Consider the following 19,258-nt stretch of genomic DNA (forward strand, 5'->3'; position numbering starts at 1 on the left):
GTGTACATAGTGAAAGAGGGAAGTAATTCATACAAAGCAGATCATGCCTTAAAATTAAGAAATAATTCAGTTTTTTTTCTCAGCCATAAATCAACACCATAAGCGATTTATGGATACATCTCATGCGGGAAGGGCCAAATCCAGGGAGAAAGGGGGAAGAAAGAGACATCCCAGAATGTGTTGTGAAGAGCAATTCCGTGTTAAAGTCCACCAAGAACCAAGAAAGTCAAAGATGAAAAATTGGAAGACTAGAAAGATTGTGGTTCGAAGAATTGCGCCGTGAGAGGAGACGGAAAATTCAGATTGGTTCCCATTGGCTAATTGAACCCAGTATAAAATAGTAAGGGCGATTGGGAATTTGCTTATATTCCTGACGCTTGTCTCACAATTGATGAAGAATGAACACAAAAAATGATTGAAAACAGTGAAGAAATGATCCCTTCAAGGAATCGAGAGGCGAATAATACAATCACAACATTCCTCGAGGCTTCATGAATAACTGATAACTGAAGTAATAACACTACGATTTTAAAATATTATCTAATTCTTTTCATCTGTAAATTTGTCACTGCTATTAAAATAGTTTGACTTTGTTTAAAACGTCATAGCCACAGGGCCTTTTAAATTCAGCGTGTATGTTGCCAACATGCTAATTTGTCTAGAAATTCAAAACTTCAACGTTTTCAGACCCTACATCTTTTTATTATTTCACTGCCCGCCCTGTGAGTGGTGGTAAATGCAGGAAGCGCGCGAGATGCATTTTAAAGTTATACCCGCCGCTCGGGATTTGCGGACAGTTTCACCCGGAACAGCGAGTTCTCTCAGTGTTCATTCACAAGAAACTGTCAGAACTCGTTAAAATTGAGGTTTCTCTCTGCTCTCAGCACCCTTCCCCGGACCAGGGTCACAGCCAATCTCCGCTCAATGTGCGGCCGCCGACCAGCAGGTGTCGCTGTGCGCCGCTGAAGAAGGTTCAGCGCAGGCGGGGCCGGGCCACTGAGGCGCGCTCCACCGCGGCCAAGGAGAATGGCAGTGTCAGGTTAGGGGTAAGTCAACAGGGGTGTGGTGTCCTCTTGCTGGGTTTGTCCCGGAGGTTAGGCCTGGGCTAGAAGTAGGGCGATTGATGGATTTTCTTATGGCCGGCTTCAGTTTAATACCAAGGTAAACTTCTCTGGGCTCTCTAACAAATTCTTAATGACCTTTTTAATTGATGTTATAGCCTCTTCCTTGCTTTCTCTGTTGCAATAGCCCCAGATGGTTGGGAAGGAAAGAATCAGTGAAAATGTCTTTCACAGAAGGCGGCTATTTAGCCCATTATGATCAGTACCGCAAAAGGAGCTGTCTAGTCATATCACAACCTCTGGAGCAGCTGTTCAAAAACACTTCAAAACATCACTGAAATGGGTTGTGCCTGTACCGCCTTTCAGGAATTAAGTTCTGAATCTTTATCACTCTCTGAACCCAAGTTAAAGAGCTTTTTCCTCATTTCTTGAAATATACACCAAGATCCCTGTGTTCTTTCACACCTACTAACACCTTCCTTTCCCTTGTTGTAAGTCTCAAAGTCAGCATAGTCTCCTTAAGGGAAATCTTGCCTGACAAATCTTTGAAGAACTATTTGAGGGAATAACAGTTGGGGCAGAAAAAGGAGAGTTAATGGATGTTGTTTACTTGGATTTTAAGAAGGCTTTTGACAAGGTCCTGCACATGAGGTTGCTAAATAAGATGAAAGCCCGTGGATTTATAGGAGCCATACTAGCACGGATGGAAGATTGGTTGACTGGCTGGAGGCAAAGAGTGGAAATAAAGGGAGTCTTTGCTGGGTTGGCTGTCAGTGACTAATGGTGATGCACAGGGTTTGGTGTTGGCACTGCTCCTTTTCAAGTTATGTTAATGATCTGGATGTTGGAATTGATGGCTTTGAGGCCAGGTTGGCAGATGATATGAAGATGGGTGGAGTGGTAGATAGTGTTGAAGCATGGAGTCTGTAGAAGGACTTGGACAGATTATGAGAATGGGCAAATAAGTGGCAGATGGAATGTAGTGTAGGGGGGTTACGGCCATGCACTTTGGTAGAAGAAATAAAGGTGTTGACTATTTTTCAGCAGGGCAAAAAAATTAAAAAATCAGAGGTGCAAATGGACTTGGGAGTCCTTGTGCAGGATACCCTAAAGGTTAACTTGCAGGTTAGTTGGTGGTGAGGAAGGCAAATGCAATGTCAGCATTCATTTTGAGAGGACCAGAATATAAGAGCAACGATGTAATGTTGAGGATGTTGAGGCTTTATAAGGCATTAGTCAGTCACCATTTGGAGTATTTTGTGTAGTTTTAAGTCCTTTATCTAAGAAAAGGTGTGCTGGCAAATATTGAAAGCCCTTGTTAGAGTGGATGTGGAGAGGATGCTTTCTGTAGGAGCTGGGCTAGGACCAGTGGGCACAACCTCAGTAGAAGGACGTCTGTTTAGAACGGAGATGAGGAATTCCTTTTGCCAGAAGGTGGTGAATCTGTGGAATTCCTTTCACCAGAGGGTGGTGAATCTGTAGAATTCATTGCCAGCCCCCCTCTCCAATGCCAGCACATCCTTTCTTAGATAAGTGACCCAAAGCTGCTCACAATACTCCAAATGTGGTCTGACCAATGCCAAATAAACCCTTTGAATGACATCCTTGCTTTTGTATTCTAGTCTCCTCGAAATGAATGCTAGCATTGCATTTGCCTTCCTTACCACTGACTCGAGCTGCAAGTTAACCTTCAGGAGTATTGCATGAGGATTTCTAAGTCCATTTGCACCTCTGATTTAGGAATTTTCTCCCCATTTAGTAAATAGTCTATGCTTTTATTCCTTCTACCAAAGTGCATGACCCTGCACTTCCCCACACTATATTTCATCTGCCACTTCTTTGCCCATTCTCCCGATTTGTGTAAGCCCTTCTACAGACTCCCTGCTCCCTCAAAACTACCTGCTCTCCCACCTATCTTCGTATTGTCCCCAAAGCCATCAATTTCTTCATCAAATCATTGACACATGAAAAAAAAGCAGTCCAACATGACCCTTGTGGAACACCACTGGTCACCAGCAGCCTACCAGAGAAAGCCCCCTTTATTCCCATTTATTGCCTTCTGTCAGTCAATTAATCCTCCCTTCATGCTAGTATCTTTCCAGTAATGCCATGGATTCTTGTCTTGTTCAGCAGCCTCCTGGTGCAGCACCTTGTCAAAGGCCATCTGAAAATCCAAATAAACAATAGACAGTAGGTGCAGGAGTAGGCCATTCAGCCCTTCTAGCCAGCACCACCATTCACTGTGATCATGGCTGTTCATACACAATCAGTACCCCGTTCCTGCCCTCTCCCCATATCCCTTGACCCCGCTATCTATAAGAGCTCTATCTAACTCTCTCTTGAATGCATCCAGAGACTTGTCCTCCACTGCCTTCTGGGGCAGAGCATTCCACATATCCACCACTCTCTGGGTGAAAAAATTTTTCCGCATCTCTGTTCTAAAATGGCCTACCCCTTATTCTTAAACTGTGGCCTCTAGTTCTGGACTCACCCGTCAGCGGGAACATGCTTCCTGCCTCCAGTGTGTCCAATCCCTTAATAATCTTATATGTTTCAATCAGATCCCCTCTCATCCTTCTAAATTCCAGTGTATACAAGCCCAGTGGCTCCAATCTTTCAACATATGACAGTCCCGCCATTCCGGGAATTAACCTTGTGAACCTACGCTGCACTCCCTCAATAGCAAGAATGTCCTTCCTCAAATTTGGAGACCAAAACTGCACACAATACTCCAGGTGGGGTCTCACCAGGGCCCTGTACAGCTGCAGAAGGACCTCTTTACTCCTATACTCAATTCCTCTTGTTATAAAAGCCAGCATGCCATTAGCTTTCTTCACTGCCTGCTGTGCCTGCATGCTTGCTTTCATTGACTGATGTACAAGAACATCTAGATCTTGTTGTACTTCCCCTTTTCCTAACTTGACTCCATTTAGATAGTAATCTGCCTTCCTGTTCTTGCCACCAAAGTGGATAACCTCACATTTATCCACATTAAACTGCATCTGCCATACATTTGCCCACTCACCCAACCTGTCCAAGTTACCCTGCATTCTCATAACATCCTCCTGACATTTCACACTGCCACCCAGCTTTGTGTCATCAGCAAATTTGCTAATGTTACTTTTAATCCCTTCATCTAAATCATTAATGTATATTGTAAACAGCTGCGGTCCCAGCACCGAACCTTGCAGTACCCCACTGGTCACAGCCTGCCATTCCGAAAGGGACCCGTTAATCACTACTCTTTATTTCCTGTCAGCCAGCCAATTTTCAATCCATGTCAGTACTCTGCCCCCAATACCATGTGCCCTAATTTTGCCCACTAATCTCCTATGTGGGACTTTATCAAAAGCTTACTGGAAGTCCAGGTACACTACATCCACTGGCTCTCCCTTGTCCATTTTCATAGTTACATCCTCAAAAAACTCCAGAAGATTAGTCAAGCATGATTTTCCCTTCATAAATCCATGCTGACTTGGACTGATCCTTCTAATGCTATCCAATTGTGTCGTAATTTCCTCTTTTATAATTGACTCCAGCATCTTTCCCACCACTGACGTCAGGCTAACCGGTCTATAATTCCCTGTTTTCTCTCTCCCATCTTTCTTGAAAAGTGGGACAACATTAGCCACCCTCCAATCAGCAGGAACTGTTCCTGAATCTATAGAACATTGGAAAATGATTACCAATGCGTCCACGATTTCTAGAGCCACCTCTTTAAGTACCCTGGGATGCAGACCATCAGGTCCCGGGGACTTACCAGCCTTCAGACTCAACAGTCTATCCAACACTGTTTCTTACCTAATATAAATTTCCTTCAGTTCATCCTTTACCCTAGTTCCTTTGGCCACTATTACATCTGGGAGATTGTTTGTGTCTTCCCTAGTGAAGACAGATCCAAAGTACCTGTTCAACATCCACTGACTTTCTTTTGTCTATCCTTCCTGTTATTTCCTCAAAGAATTCCAACAGATTTGTAAGGAAAGATCTCCACTTCAGGAAAACATGCTGACTTTGGCCTATTTTGCCATGTGCCTTCAAGTGCCACTAAAACTCATCCTTAATAAAAGACTCCAACATCTTTCCAACCCCTGAAGTCAGGCTAACTGGCCTATAATTCTTTCTTCTCCCTCCCTCGCTTCTTAAAGAGTGGATTGATATTTGCAATATTCTAGTCCTCCAGAACCACTCCAGTATCTAGTGATTCTTGAACAATCATGAGGAACAATCATTACTAACGCCACCACGATCACTTCAGTGACCTCTGTGAGACCATGGGGTGTAGTCCATCTGGTTCAGGTGACACACCTACATTCACATTTTTCAGCTTCCCAAGCACCTTCCTACTAATAGCAATGACACTCACTTCTGCCCCCTGACATTCTCCTAGCATTCAGCTCATGTCTTCCATAGTGAAGACTGTTGCAAAATGCTTATCAACTTTATCCACCACTTCTCTATCCTCCAATACTACCTCTCCAGCGTCATTTTCCAGTGGTCTGATATACACTATCTTTTTTTCACTCTTTTATATATCTGAAAAAACATTTTGTATCTTCTATGTTATTGGCTAGCTTACCTTCATATTTCAGCTTTTCTCTCTATATGGCTTTTTAGTTGCCTTCTGTTGGTTCTTAAAAGCTTCCCAATCCCCTACCTTCACTCTGGTGTTTGCAATATTGTATGTTTTCTCTGGCTGGCAAGGGAAGTCAAAGACTATTTAATCGATAGAATGAGACCAAAGTCATGAGAATTAACTTAATCCTAAAGTCCCTAGATTTTGCCCTTCCTGTGGAAAATAAGACCTTTTGTTTCCACCGTCCAGGCCTCTCAATTTTAAACATCTCAGTGAAATCATACTTCAGTTAAGTCTTCCCTAACTTTCCTGCTTTCCTTTGTGTTTTTTTCATAACTATAATTCTCCACCCTTGGAAACATCCTTGTAAATTTTCTTTGCACCTTCTCTGTGAACTCTTGAGTTATCAATCATTGCTTATTTTCATAAATCTTTTCAAAATTTTGTAAGCCATTTTTCGAGTCAAGTTTTTAAAGCTTTCTTTTCAATCTTATGTTTCCATTCAAGTCAATCTCTCACTGCCTTTAATCCTTGCTTGAACAATATGATTGTAAATAATATTTTTGATATGATTTCATATTCCCTACTGAGGTTGGACTTCTTTGATTCCAGTTTTACCACATAGTCTAAAATTCCCAGGTTTGCCCTTCAACTTTTTGTCCTTTTTTCCCCTACCGTATTTCAATAACTCTTTCTCATTCACCTCAAAGAATGTCAAGGCATTCTCTTGACATCTGCAGACCTCCAATTGCATTAACTGTAATCTCTATTTTCTACACATGAATAGACACTGAGACTATTTCAAAGTGTTATGAAATTAAACAGTTTTTTAATTTCTGACCTTTTTTTAGTGTTAAATGATTGAGGTCAGCTCTAGATGTTAAACTTCCCTCTGTTTTGCCCCAGTCTCCAAAGAGCATATCTATGCTACAGTATTTTTCTGAACAGTAGGCTACATGGCCTCATTAAATTACAATCTTTTCAAGTAACTGACTCACTATAATTTTGCTTGACGATATCGTAACAGCTAACCAAAGCATCTCCAGAAAGAAAGGCAGTGCCTGGCAAATTTGTGTAAGCATCAATCATCAGGCATTGCCTCTCTAGGCACCCAGTGTGATTTGAACTGGGCAGCCTGAAGCTTTGCCAACCAATCAACCCTTGAGTAATACGTTGTGAGAATTGATTTTAGGTACAGTTGACTGACTGGAAACAGTACTTCAAGGAAAAGGGCTGCAAAGCCCAAGGTCATGGGAATGTGCATACCTTTTGTTTGGTGTTTGGTGGATTTCCAAATGGTTCTGAGTGTGCAGGCTCTTTGCTTTTCTTTATAACATTATAAAGATGAGCTACAGCTGTAATCTCACAACCAATTACAGATAGACTTTTTAAAAGGTAGGTGAGGGGAGTTGATGGTGGAATGGTTTTGGCTCCAGAGATACTTCCATCCCACCACCACCACCACTCCAGGGCAGCTCTCATATAATCCGTGCATGGACAACACTTGTCTTGAGCACAAAGCTGGTGCAAAATTTGTGTTCATGAATGGGTCTGGAACTACTCACAATAAATCACTCAAAGTTTGCTTCACCATTACAGTGCAGTGCAAGTTACAACAAGTGACAACACTGGGAGGAATGGAGAAAGCAAAGCAGTAGGAAATTGTATCTGATGAGGAAGAATTGATTGAAATGATGCAAAATAAAAGTAGGATGTAATCAGTTGTGAAACACTGACCAACTTTTTTTTAGAATGCATGGATAATACTAACATAGGATACCATAGGAATGTACAGTATTGAAACAATTGCACAGATTTTGTGGGCTCAAAATCATATCAAACACTCATTTTTACACTTATCCTGCTAGAACCTATTTTATTTGCAGCATGTTCTGAGCAGCGATGCCAGTCTTCCACTTGTGTACAGACAAGGTGCAATTTTCAGTGGCCAATTAATCTACCAACCCACACATGTTTGGGATGTGGAAGGACATTGAAGCACCAAGAGAAAACTCATGGGAAACAACCTCCGCACGGACAATACCAGAGGTCGGGATTGAACCAAGGGAGCTGGAGCTGTGAGGGAACAGATTCACTATTTGTTCCAATTAGTTTTAAAACTTGATCACAAAATGTAAGAAAAGTGATTAATGCAACAACTTCTTTGCAAACATCAATTAATTGTCAATTAATAGTTTAGTTATTAAAAGCAATAGTATATTTATTGGAAGGTTTACTGCCCACTCGAGTGGTTTCACCGAAAGTGGAGGAGAGCTGTGACTTGTGGCCAGTATGGGCCTGCCTGAAGAATGTTGTGCTTTATTTGCTGTCAAAGCAATTTAATGCAGCTGGTTTTCTGGCACATGGGCTGAGTTTTGTTGAGGGAGTAAGCTGAAAACATGAGACGATATTAAGTTCCTGCCCCTGACATGCTTATGAGGTGTGGCACATCATAATTTGTGGGAGGGCAAATTGCAGTGATGCCCAGACAGACTTGTCCAGCCACTTTGAGCTGCAGTTTCCTTGTCTGATGTTGGCTTATTGTAGTTCACCAAAGGTACAAATACTATAATGTTGAAGCCTTTGTGAGAGCAACTGGGAGTAAATAGATAGATAGATAGATACTTTATTCATCCCCATGGGGAAATTCAACATTTTTTCCAATGTCCCATACACTTATTGTAGCAAAACTAATTACATACAATACTTAACTCAGTAAAAATATGATATGCATCTAAAATCACCCTCTCAAAAAGCATTAATAATAGCTTTTAAAAAGTTCTTAAGTAGTTTACTTAAATACATTGAGTCCTAACCCCGGCACTTTAACATATCTTACTCCTGGCGGTTGAATTGTAAAGCCGAATGGCATTGGGGAGTATTGATCTCTTCATCCTGTCTGAGGAGCATTGCATCGATAGCAACCTGTCGCTGAAACTGCTTCTCTGTCTCTGGATGGTGCTATGTAGAGGATGTTCAGGGTTTTCCATAATTGACCGTAGCCTACTCAGCGCCCTTCGCTCTGCTACCGATGTTATACTCTCCAGTACTTTGCCCACGACAGAGCCCGCCTTCCTTACCAGCTTATTAAGACGTGAGGCGTCCCTCTTCTTAATGCTGCCTCCCCAACACGCCACCACAAAGAAGAGGGCGCTCTCCACAACTGACCTATAGAACATCTTCAGCATCTCACTACAAACATTGAATGACGCCAACCTTCTAAGGAAGTACAGTCGACTCTGTGCCTTCCTGCACAAGGCATCTGTATTGGCAGTCCAGTCTAGTTTCTCATCTTGGTGCTTCAATTTAAACTACAAATGTAAGACAACTTCAAAACCAACCTCTCCATTTGAACACTCAGGAGATTCTGCAGATGCTGGAAATCCACAGTAATACACACAAACTGCCAGGACTCATGAAGTATATCAGCCCAAAATGTCAACTCTTTCTTCCTTTCCATAGATGCTCCCTGACCTGCTGAGCTCTTCTAACATTTTGTGTGTGCAATTCTCCATTTTTACAGTTATGCTGTACAATTTCTTAATGGATTTACCAGTAGCTTGTGTGAGGCCACCAGTTGTCCTTTCATTATTGGGGTTCCAAAATCTCAATCCTCAACAGAGGTAGCATAGAACCACTCCCTGAGGGGAGCTGGTTGACTTTACTACACCACCTGTTCATCTTTACTTGATCTCAATGTGAACATCAATGTAAATAGCCACAGGTTCAGTAGAGTCAGTTTTTGTACTGATACTTGGTAGAGATGGAAGAAGTTATGTTTTCTCCTCAGAAGATGTCCCATGAGAAGTCCTTTAGAATGGTCTTTTGCTCCCGAGGAAGGTGAGAGCTGATTTGGCATTGACAGATAACAATCTTCACAAACTGAGCATTTTATGAAGTGTAGTAAGGTTTTTCTTGCCAGACAACCTGTTCAGATAGGCCTCTCCCATCAAGATTTGAGACATTAGGATGCTATTGGCAAAAAGTGAGCCTTTCATCAGTGGTCAGAAAACTATTGGAGAAGACTTGAGAGAGAAGAATTCATGTACATTTTTAAAGGCAGTGATTGATTAGGGAGGGTCACTTTGTGAACAAGAAATCCTATCTCCCTTGATTGAATTGTTTTGAGGAGCTAACAAAGGAAATTGATGGAAAAACAGTACATGTTCATGTGGACTTGAGCAAGATATTTGATGAAGTCATGCGTGATAATTTTGTCCAGAAGCTTAAAATACATTGGATCTAAAGTGAATTGGCTGATTGGATCCAAAATTGGCTGGTGACAGGAGGCAAAGGGTAATGGTGGGAGATGCTTTTTCTGATTGGAAGTTTATAACTAGTAGCATATGTAGGGATTGATTTTGGGATCGTTGTTGTTTGTGATATATATTGATGACGGGTGGGCCTTCATGTTGCTGCTGATGACAGTTTCAGCCATCTTTCTTGAGGTCATCTGAGTACTTATTCTGGGTTTCTTTCTTCTGTTCATGAGAATGGGAGAACTGTTCTCCCCTTTCACCTGCCCAGGCAACTTACTTCTGGCTCACCTTAGAGCTAGAATGGAATCATAATTAAGTTATTAGGCCAATAGTCAAGAGGATTAATAACCATGAGCTAGCTGTCCATTTAAAAGTAAGTTTGACCCACACTTGCTGGATATTAAAAGAATGAAATACATAAGATTTTAAGAGCGATGGAGAGGGTAAATGTCAAGATGTTTTTTTATTTCTAGCTGGAAAATTTAGAACATGAGTACAATATCAGGATAAAGTGTCAGGCCTTGAGAATTGAGATGAGGAGAAATTTCTTTGAGTAGGATGCTCAGTTTTTAAGTATTTCTGAGCTGTGAAATAATAAATTTTGCATGAGGGAATCAGAAGACAGGGGATTCAGGCAGGAAACATAATGAGGTATAGGAAAAACATAAGGTTGTTCAGAATCAGGTTTATTATCACCGGCATGTTACGTGCAATTTGTTAATTTAGCAGCAGCAGTTAAATGCAATATATAATCTAGCAGAGAGAAATAATAATAATAATGAATAAAATAAAATATAATAATAAACAAGCATATCAATTACATATATTGAATAGATTATTAAAAATATGCACAAACAGAAATACTGTATATTAAAAAAGTGAGGTATTGTCCAAAGCTTCAAACTCCATTTAGGAATCAGATGGCAGAGGGGAAGAAGCTGTTCCTGAATCGCTGAGTGTGTGCCTTCAAGCTTCTGTATCTCCTACTGATGGTAACAGTGAGAAAAGTGCATGCCCTGGATGCTGGAGGTCCTTAATAATGGACATTGCCTTTCTGAAACAATGCTCCCTGACGATGTCCTGGGCACTTTGTAGGCTAGTGCCCAAGATGGAGCTGACTAGATTTACAACCTTCTGCAGCTTCTTTCGGTCTTGTGCATTAGCCTCTCCATACCAGACAGTGATGTAGCCTGTCAGAATGCTCTCCACGGTATAACTATAGAAGTTTTTGAGTGTATTTGTTGACATGCCGAATCTCTTCAAACCCCTAATAAAGTATAGCTGCTGTCTTGCCTTCTTAATAACTACATCAATGTGTTGGGACCAGGTTAGATCCTCAGAGATCTTGACACCTAGGAACTTCAAGCTGCTCACTCTCTGCACTTCTGATCCCTCTATGAGGATTGGTATGTGTTCCTTCATCTTACCCTTCCTGAATTCCACAATAAGCTCTTCCGTCTTACTGACATTGAGAGCCAGGTTGTTGCTATGGCACCTTTCCACTAGTTGGCATATCTCACTCCTGTACACCTTCTTGTCACCACCTGAGATTCTACCAACAATGGTTGTATTGTCAGCAAATTTATAGATGGTATTTGAGCTATGCCTAGCCTCACAGTCATGTGTATACAGAGAGTAGAGCAGTGGGCTAAGCACACACCCCTGAGGTGCGCTGGTGTTGATCATCAACGAAGATATGTTATCACCAATCTGCACAGACTGTGGTTTTCCGGTTAGGAAGTTGAGGATCCAATTACAGAGGGAGGTATAGAGGCCCAGGTTCTGCAACTTCTTAATCAGGATTGTGGGAATGATGGTATTAAATGCTGAGCTATAGTCGATTAACAGCATCCTGATATAAGTGTTTGTGTTGTCTAGGTGGTCTAAAGCCGTGTGAAGAGCCATTGAGATTGTGTCTGCCATTGACCTATTGTGACAATAGGGAAATTGCAATGGGTCCAGGTCCTTGCTGAGGCAGGAGTTCAGTCTAGTCATAACCAACATCTCAAAGCATTTAATCACTTTCGATGTGAGTGCTAATGTGCGATAGTTGTTAAGGCAGTCCACATTATTCTTCTTTGGCACTGATATAATTGTTGCATTTTTAAAGCAAGTGGGAACTTCTGCCCATAGCAGTGAGAGGTTGAAAATGTCCTTGAATACTCCCGCCAGTTGGTTGGCACAGGCTTTCAGAGCATTACCAGGTACTCCATTGGGACATTCCGCCTTGCAAGGGTTCACTCTCTTTAAAGACTGTCTCAGAGGCTGATGTTAGACTGAGATCACAGGGTCAACAGGTGCAGCAGGAATCTTCACAGCTGTAGTTGTGTTCATTCAGAGCAAGGCATACAACATGTTGAAGGTACTCAGCAGGTCAGGTAACATTTATGGAGGTGAATAAACTTTTGAGGTTTCAAACCAAGATTCTTCCTTAGGACTGGAAAGGAAGGGGGAAGAAGCCAGAATAACAAGGTGGGGGAAGGGAAGGGGGACATGCTGGTGGGGGAAGGAGGACATGCTGGGGGTCGGGAAGGAGGGCATGGTGGCAAATGATAGGTGAAGCTGGGGGAGGAGAGATGAGGTGACAAGCTGGGAGGTTATAGGTGGAATCTGACAGGATTCCTATTGAGAGGAACATGATCAGCCATATTCTTTTTGAATGGCGAGAAGGCTAAAAGGCCAAATAGTCTACTGTGTTTACCTATTGTGATCTTCTATTCTTATCTTGCACTTCAGGATAGCAACATCAAGAAAGTGATACTTTACCTTTTAAGTGCTGGATTCCTGTTCTAAATTGCTCTGTCAAAGCCAGTCAAAACTACATATGAAAAATGGATAATTCTTCCATTCCGTTGACAGCAGATGGGAAATCCACCACTGGAAACCACGAGACCCAGAGGTTAAAACACCTTGGGCCTGAAATGTTTGCATTCCATTCTTCAATCTGCACAAAGCGTACGTAGCTTGAAGCTGATATATTTTGATATCCAAGAGAGCACTGCTCTTACATAACTCAATATTTAAATCACAGAATATGAAAATAATGATGCACTGACAGGGTGCAATATTTTCTGAATTATCACAAAGATTGTTTATCAGTTTTATTTTTCAAAATAAATGATTAAAAATAGATAATCAGCATAAATTTCTCACTAAGTACAATTTGTGCGGGTAGGCTAAATTGACTTTGAATGACCTATCACAAATGCAAATGGAGAAAGCAGTCATATTTCACAGAGTGTAGTATGAAGACGTTAGAAGGCTACAGTGCAGCTGGTTGGGTCAGATGACATCATAAAAAGTGAGAATGAAGCTAAAGCAATTTATAATCATCATCTGTCTGTAACTGTGCCAACAATTTTGCTGTCACCAGCTAGCTGCTGTTTTGCACACATTTTTTCAAGTTTAATCTTGTTTGACTAACATGTAAGTTTGTGCACACTCAAAAATTAATGCCAATGACAAGAGTGCTGTGTAGTGAGAATGTGGTGTCTTAGCACAAACAAAAGCGTGTTATAGCATTGTAGTAGAGCAGTAATGTGATACAACATCGCCTGACTGGTGCTTGGCTTTTACAAGTGTTTTTTAAAGTACATTATTACTTAGTTACATAACTTCTCTGGTATGCATCTCCTTGCTCACTGCTGCTCTGAGATAAGTGTAAACATTTGTCAGTTTGACTTATTTGGTGTGTCCTTAATCCAGGATTTCAAAAACATTGTGTTCACATGTTTTCGGGTCAAGTAAATAGAAAAAGTTTCTAAATATAACTTTTATCAGGGGCATGTTAAAATGATCACGCCTAGTGACTGATTGGTCGAGTGGATTTGCATACTGTCCTTTTGCCTTTAAATTCAGACCATACTATGGGATTAAATTGTAATGAAACTGGAAGGCCTCAATTCATGTCTTTGTGAGTACTTAGTAGAAGAAACATCCTAATTTGACAACAAGTAGAGATATGTTGATTGCATTTCTTATGCGTCCCATTTCGAAGGTTAGCTAGTGTGAAACCTGGAAATGATCAGCATGAGAATCATTGAATGACAGACAGAGTTGCATATTTCGGAAACAGGCCTTTTAATTCACCAGATCCATGCCAACATTCTTTTGCCCATCAATACTTATACCATTTTCCCACTTTAGTTCTATTTCCTTCTATGTTTTGTGTATTCCAGTACTGTACTTATTTAATGCCTGTTAACAGGGCAATTGTATCAGATTCTACCACCTCCACTGGCTGTGAGTTTCAGATGTCAACCACTCTCTTTAAAAACAAACATTCCCCTCAAATTTTCCTCTTACCTTAAACCAATGGCCTTTTGTTTTAAATACTAACCCCAACCTTGGGAAAACATTTCATATTACATACTATATCTATTTCTCCTATAATTTTATATACCTCTGTCAGGACACCCATCAGCCTCCTTCACTTCTGTGCAAAAAAAAGCTCAGTGTGTCCTTATAACAAATGTCTTCAAATCCAGGCAGCGCCTCGGCAAATCTCTGCGCTCTTTCAATGCAATCACATCCTTTCTGTAGTGTGACCTAACCAGGGTTTTGTAAAGTTGCAACATAATCCAACTTTATATTGCGTGCCTCCCTCCACCTAAGAAAGGATGCCATTTGCCATCTTCACCACCCATATCTTTATCCTTGTTTCCATTTTCAGGGAACTATGGACCTGAACCTTAACCTACCATTTACTGTATATGTCGTATCTCTACTGTATTTCCTAAACATCATCTTGCATTTGTGTCATCTGCAAACCTATTAATCATTACAACTACATTGACCCAAGCCATTAATATGTACCATAAACAGCGTAGTTCCCAACACTAAACTCTATGGTATTCCACTAGTCACAGATTTGCAATCAGCAAAGCACACTTTCACTGGTTCTCTCTCTTTCCTACGACCAAGCCAATTTTGATCCAATTAGCCAGTTGCCTTTGATTCCCATGTGCTTGAACCTTTTGGACTAGCCTACCATACAGGACTTTGTCAAATGCCTTATCAAAGTTCATTTGGTGAGGCAGGTCATACAGCACCTTTGCGAGGAAAGAACCATAGAACATTACAGCACAGAAACAGGCCTTTTGGCCTCTCTTGGCTGTGCTGAACCATTTTTCTGCCTAGTCTCTCTGACCTGCACCCGGCCCATTTCCCTACATACACCTCTCATCCATGTACCTGTCCAAGTTTTTCTTAAATGTTAAAAGTGAGCCTGCATTTACTAGTTCATCTGGCAGCTCATTCCACACTTCCACCACTCTCTGTGTGAAGAAGCCACCCCAGTGTTCCCTTTAAACTTTCCCCCCTTCACCCTTAACCCATGTCCTCTGGTTTTTTTTCTCCCTTAGCCTCAGTGGAAAAAGCCTGCTTGCATTCACTCTATCTATACCCATCATAATTTTATATACCTCTATCAAGTCTCCCCTCATTCTTCTACGCTCCAGGGAATAAAGTCCTAACCTATTCAATCTTTCTCTGTAACCCAGTTTCTCAAGTCCCGGCAACATCCTTGTAAACCTTCTCTGCACTCTTTCAACCTTATTAATATCCTTCCTGTAATTCGGTGACCAAAACTGCACACAATAGTCCAAACTCGGCCTCACGAATGCCTTATACAACCTCACCATAACATTCCAACTCTTATACTCAATATTTTGATTTATAAAGGCCAATGTACCAATAGCTCTCTTTACTACCCTGTCTAACTGTGACACCACTTTTAGTGAATTTTGTATCTGTATTCCTAGATCCCTTTGTTCTACTGCACTCTTCAGTACCCTACCATTTACCTTGTATGTTCTACCTTGGTTTTTCCTTCCAAAGTGAAATACCTCACACTTGTCTGTATAAAACTCCATCTGCCAGTTTTTCAGCCCATTTTTCCTGCTGGTCAAAATCCCTCTGCAAGCTTTGAAAATCTTCCTCACAGTCCACGACACCTTCAATCTTCGTATTATCAGCAAATTTGCTGATCCAATTTACCACATTATCATTCAGATCATTGATATAGATGACAAATAATAATGGACCCAGCACTGATCCCTGTGGCACACCACTAGTCACACTCCTCCACTCAGAGAAGCAATCCTCCACTATCAATTCTCCCATTGAGCCAATGTCTAATCGAATTTACTACCTCACCATGTATACCTAGCAACTGAATCTTCCTAACTAACGTCCCATGCGGGACCTTGTCAAAGGTCTTACTGAAGTCCATGTAGACAACATCCACTGCCTTCCCTTCATCCACTTTCCTTGTAACCTCCTTGAAAAACTCTAATAGATTTGTTAAACGTGACCTACCACACACAAAGCTGTGTTGACTCTCCCTAATAATTCTCTGTCTATCCAAATGCTTGTAGATCATACCTCTTAGTACTCCTTCCAATAATTTACCTACTACTGATATCAAACTTACCGGCCTATAATTTCCCAGATTACTTTTAGAGCCTTTTTTAAACAATAAAAAGGAATGATCAATGTTTTAGGTCAAAGCTCTGAATCAAGACTCAGTCCAAAACACTGATAATTTCTTTCCTCCCACAGATGCCGCATGACCTGCTGATTTCCTGTAGCACGTTGTTGCTCCAGGTTTCAGCATCTGAACTCTCTTGTGACTCAATTATCCCTCTCTGCCCAGTTTCATTTCCTTTGGTAAGAGTTTTGTTAGTTCAGAATCAGATTTATTTTTACTAACTTAGGTTACATGAAATTGATGTTCTGCAGCAACAGTACAGTGTTCAGGCATTAAAGTTATAATAATAAAATTAAATAATAGTGCATAAACAAATATTGATGTATTGATTGATTGAGATACAGCACGGAATAGGCCTTTCAAACCACACCACCCATCAACCCCGAATTTAACCCAAGCCTGATCACGGGATAATTTACAATGACCAATTCACCTACCGACCAGTACATCTTTGGACTGTGGGAGAAATCCGGAGGACCTGGAGGAAACCCACGCAGTTATGGGGAGAACATATAAACTCCTTATAGGCAGCGGCGGGAATTGAACCTGGGTTGCCTGGTCTGTAAAGCATCATGCTACCTACTATGCTACAGTGCTGCACTAATGGAGTGGTTCATGGGTTCGTGGACCATTCAGAAATCGGGTGAAGGGGAAGAAGCTCTTTCTGAATCATTGAGTCTTTCTTCAGGCTCTTGTACCTTCTCTCCCAATAGCAGTAATGGGAAGAGGGCATGTTCTAGGTGATCAGGGCCCCAGTGATAGATGCTGCCTTCCTGATGCTCGGTTTCTTGCAGATGACCCCAGTGGTGGGGTGGGTTGTGCCTGTGATGGAGTGAGCTGAGCCTACAACCCTCTTGCAATCCTGTGCATTGGAACCTCCACACCAGGCTGTGTTGTAACCTGCCATTTGTAAGAATTGGAAAGGAATATAGGATATTTCACTCTATGCCACATCTATTTCTTTGAATTTCTTGATTTTGAGCACATGATGTTAACACATTTGCAAAATAAAACTCACACAAGAGATTCTGCAGATGCTGGAAATCGCGAACAACTCACACAAAATGCTGGAGGAACTCAGCAGCTCAGGCAGCACCTGTGGAGGGGAAATCATAACAAATCTACTCCCCATCACTGATGCACAAAAATATTTGGAAGCACATTTTGCTTATCCAATGTGTAGTCATGTGTATCTTCATTTTTGCTATTGTGCTCATTTATATATTTTGGATGGCGTGAGATTTATTTTTCATCAAGCTGCATATCTTCAAGGAAGACAATAATATTCATTTCTTTGGACTTTTACTTTGGTTTAGTGTGGGAAATGTCTCCTGATTCATGGTAAACTATGACCTTGAGACCTTTTTGAGCCTCTTATGTTTTCAGAAGAACCAAATCAATGCAAAAATGTCTATCCACTGCGTTGTGAACCCGAGGGAAAGGGTAATTACAGAACCCAAACTGAAAAATATACAAGGAAATCTTGATCAAACTGTATTGTGTTTTGGTTATAATACCAAGAGTACTGATTTCTGTTCTGGTTACCAGGGCACATGAAGGATATTTAAGCTTGGAGAGAGCAACCATTTGAGGTTGATATTCAAGTTTGATTTATGTGGAAAGAATGAAAAAAACTAGCAGAGTAGAACAAAATTGAAATTAATAAAGGGAAAATTTGTGTCTGATACCAGGAAATCCTTCTTCAGACCGGAATAAAAGAAGTACCTTTGGAAACATACACTTAATAACAATTTAAGCTGCATGAAAATTCTGATAGATGAACTGAGATGGGTCAAATGTCTTCCTTAATCCAAAATGTAATTATACAAAACAACTTAGAATGGGATAGAGTCCGAAATTATAAAGCAAAACAATTAACGACAAAGGTGTTTTTGAAATAAATGTACGTCCACTCTGCCAGACAGTTTCAATTAAAGGTATGGAGCAATGACCTGATAGATTCTTTTCTGTTCATAACTTTCAATAATTCCTTAGAAGCTGAAGTGTTGTCCCTCAGTACAATTTTCCTGAGTAAAGCCTCCCAAGTTCATTTTAACCCTGGCTTTAGATCGACCAAACTATCAGAAATACTATATCTAATTTCTCCAGTGAATTGTACATCTGTGTATTTTGGATGACGTAAGGTTTATTTTTGTCAAGCTACATTTCTTCAAGGTAGACAATAATGTTCAGTTCTTTGTCCTTTCATTTTGGTTTAATGTGTGCCACATATCTTACTACCAAATCATTGGAAGCTATAAACTTGAGTCCAATATGAACCATTTATGTTTTTAGAAGAACCAAATCAAGAACTAGTCCCATTCACAAATAGCATCTCGTCAAAATCAAACCAAAACTGTCCATCCAATGCATTGAGCGATCAATGAACCCAAAGGAAAGGGAATTGCAGAACATTCTGTTTAATTAAATTATAAAGTATGGAATCAATGTTGTCTAATTTCTTACAAAGAATATTTGCTTCGATTGGTGTTGAAAAATACTTGCTTCCTGTCGCTGAACTAATCATTATGTAGCTACTCATCTATTCCTCAGAAATCTCAATTCATTGGAAAATGAATCTTGAATGAAGCTGGCTTATTACACATAAAACAGAAAACCTAACTGAGATTATGTAGCACTCATATTGTAACTACAGTAAGTAACCAAGATGGCAAATACAAACAGCATCCATGTTCCAAGCTGGCTGGAAACCTGAATATCAATTTTGAAAATATGAAGAAAGGTGGCTGCCACCTTGTTTGAAGATTATGTTAGACCATTAGACATAGGAGCAGAATTAGGACATTTGGCTCATTGAGTCAGCTCTGCCATTCAACCATGGCTGATCACTTTTTTTTTTACCCCTCTTCAG

The 19,258-nt window shown here is 40.7% G+C and overlaps 1 protein-coding gene across 1 annotated transcript in view; it reads left to right on the top strand.

The window, feature by feature from the left end:
* Positions 1-1,003: 1,003 nt before the first annotated feature.
* ppm1ba (protein phosphatase, Mg2+/Mn2+ dependent, 1Ba) overlaps positions 1,004-19,258 on the top strand; it is a 212,614-nt gene continuing 194,359 nt past the window's right edge. The window contains exon 1 of the mRNA XM_073050662.1: positions 1,004-1,046. The gene's annotated coding sequence lies outside the window, so the exon portion shown is untranslated. The remainder of the gene's footprint in view (positions 1,047-19,258) is intronic.

The sequence above is a fragment of the Hemitrygon akajei genome, chromosome 7 (assembly GCF_048418815.1).
Source record: "Hemitrygon akajei chromosome 7, sHemAka1.3, whole genome shotgun sequence".
NCBI lineage: Eukaryota > Metazoa > Chordata > Chondrichthyes > Myliobatiformes > Dasyatidae > Hemitrygon > Hemitrygon akajei.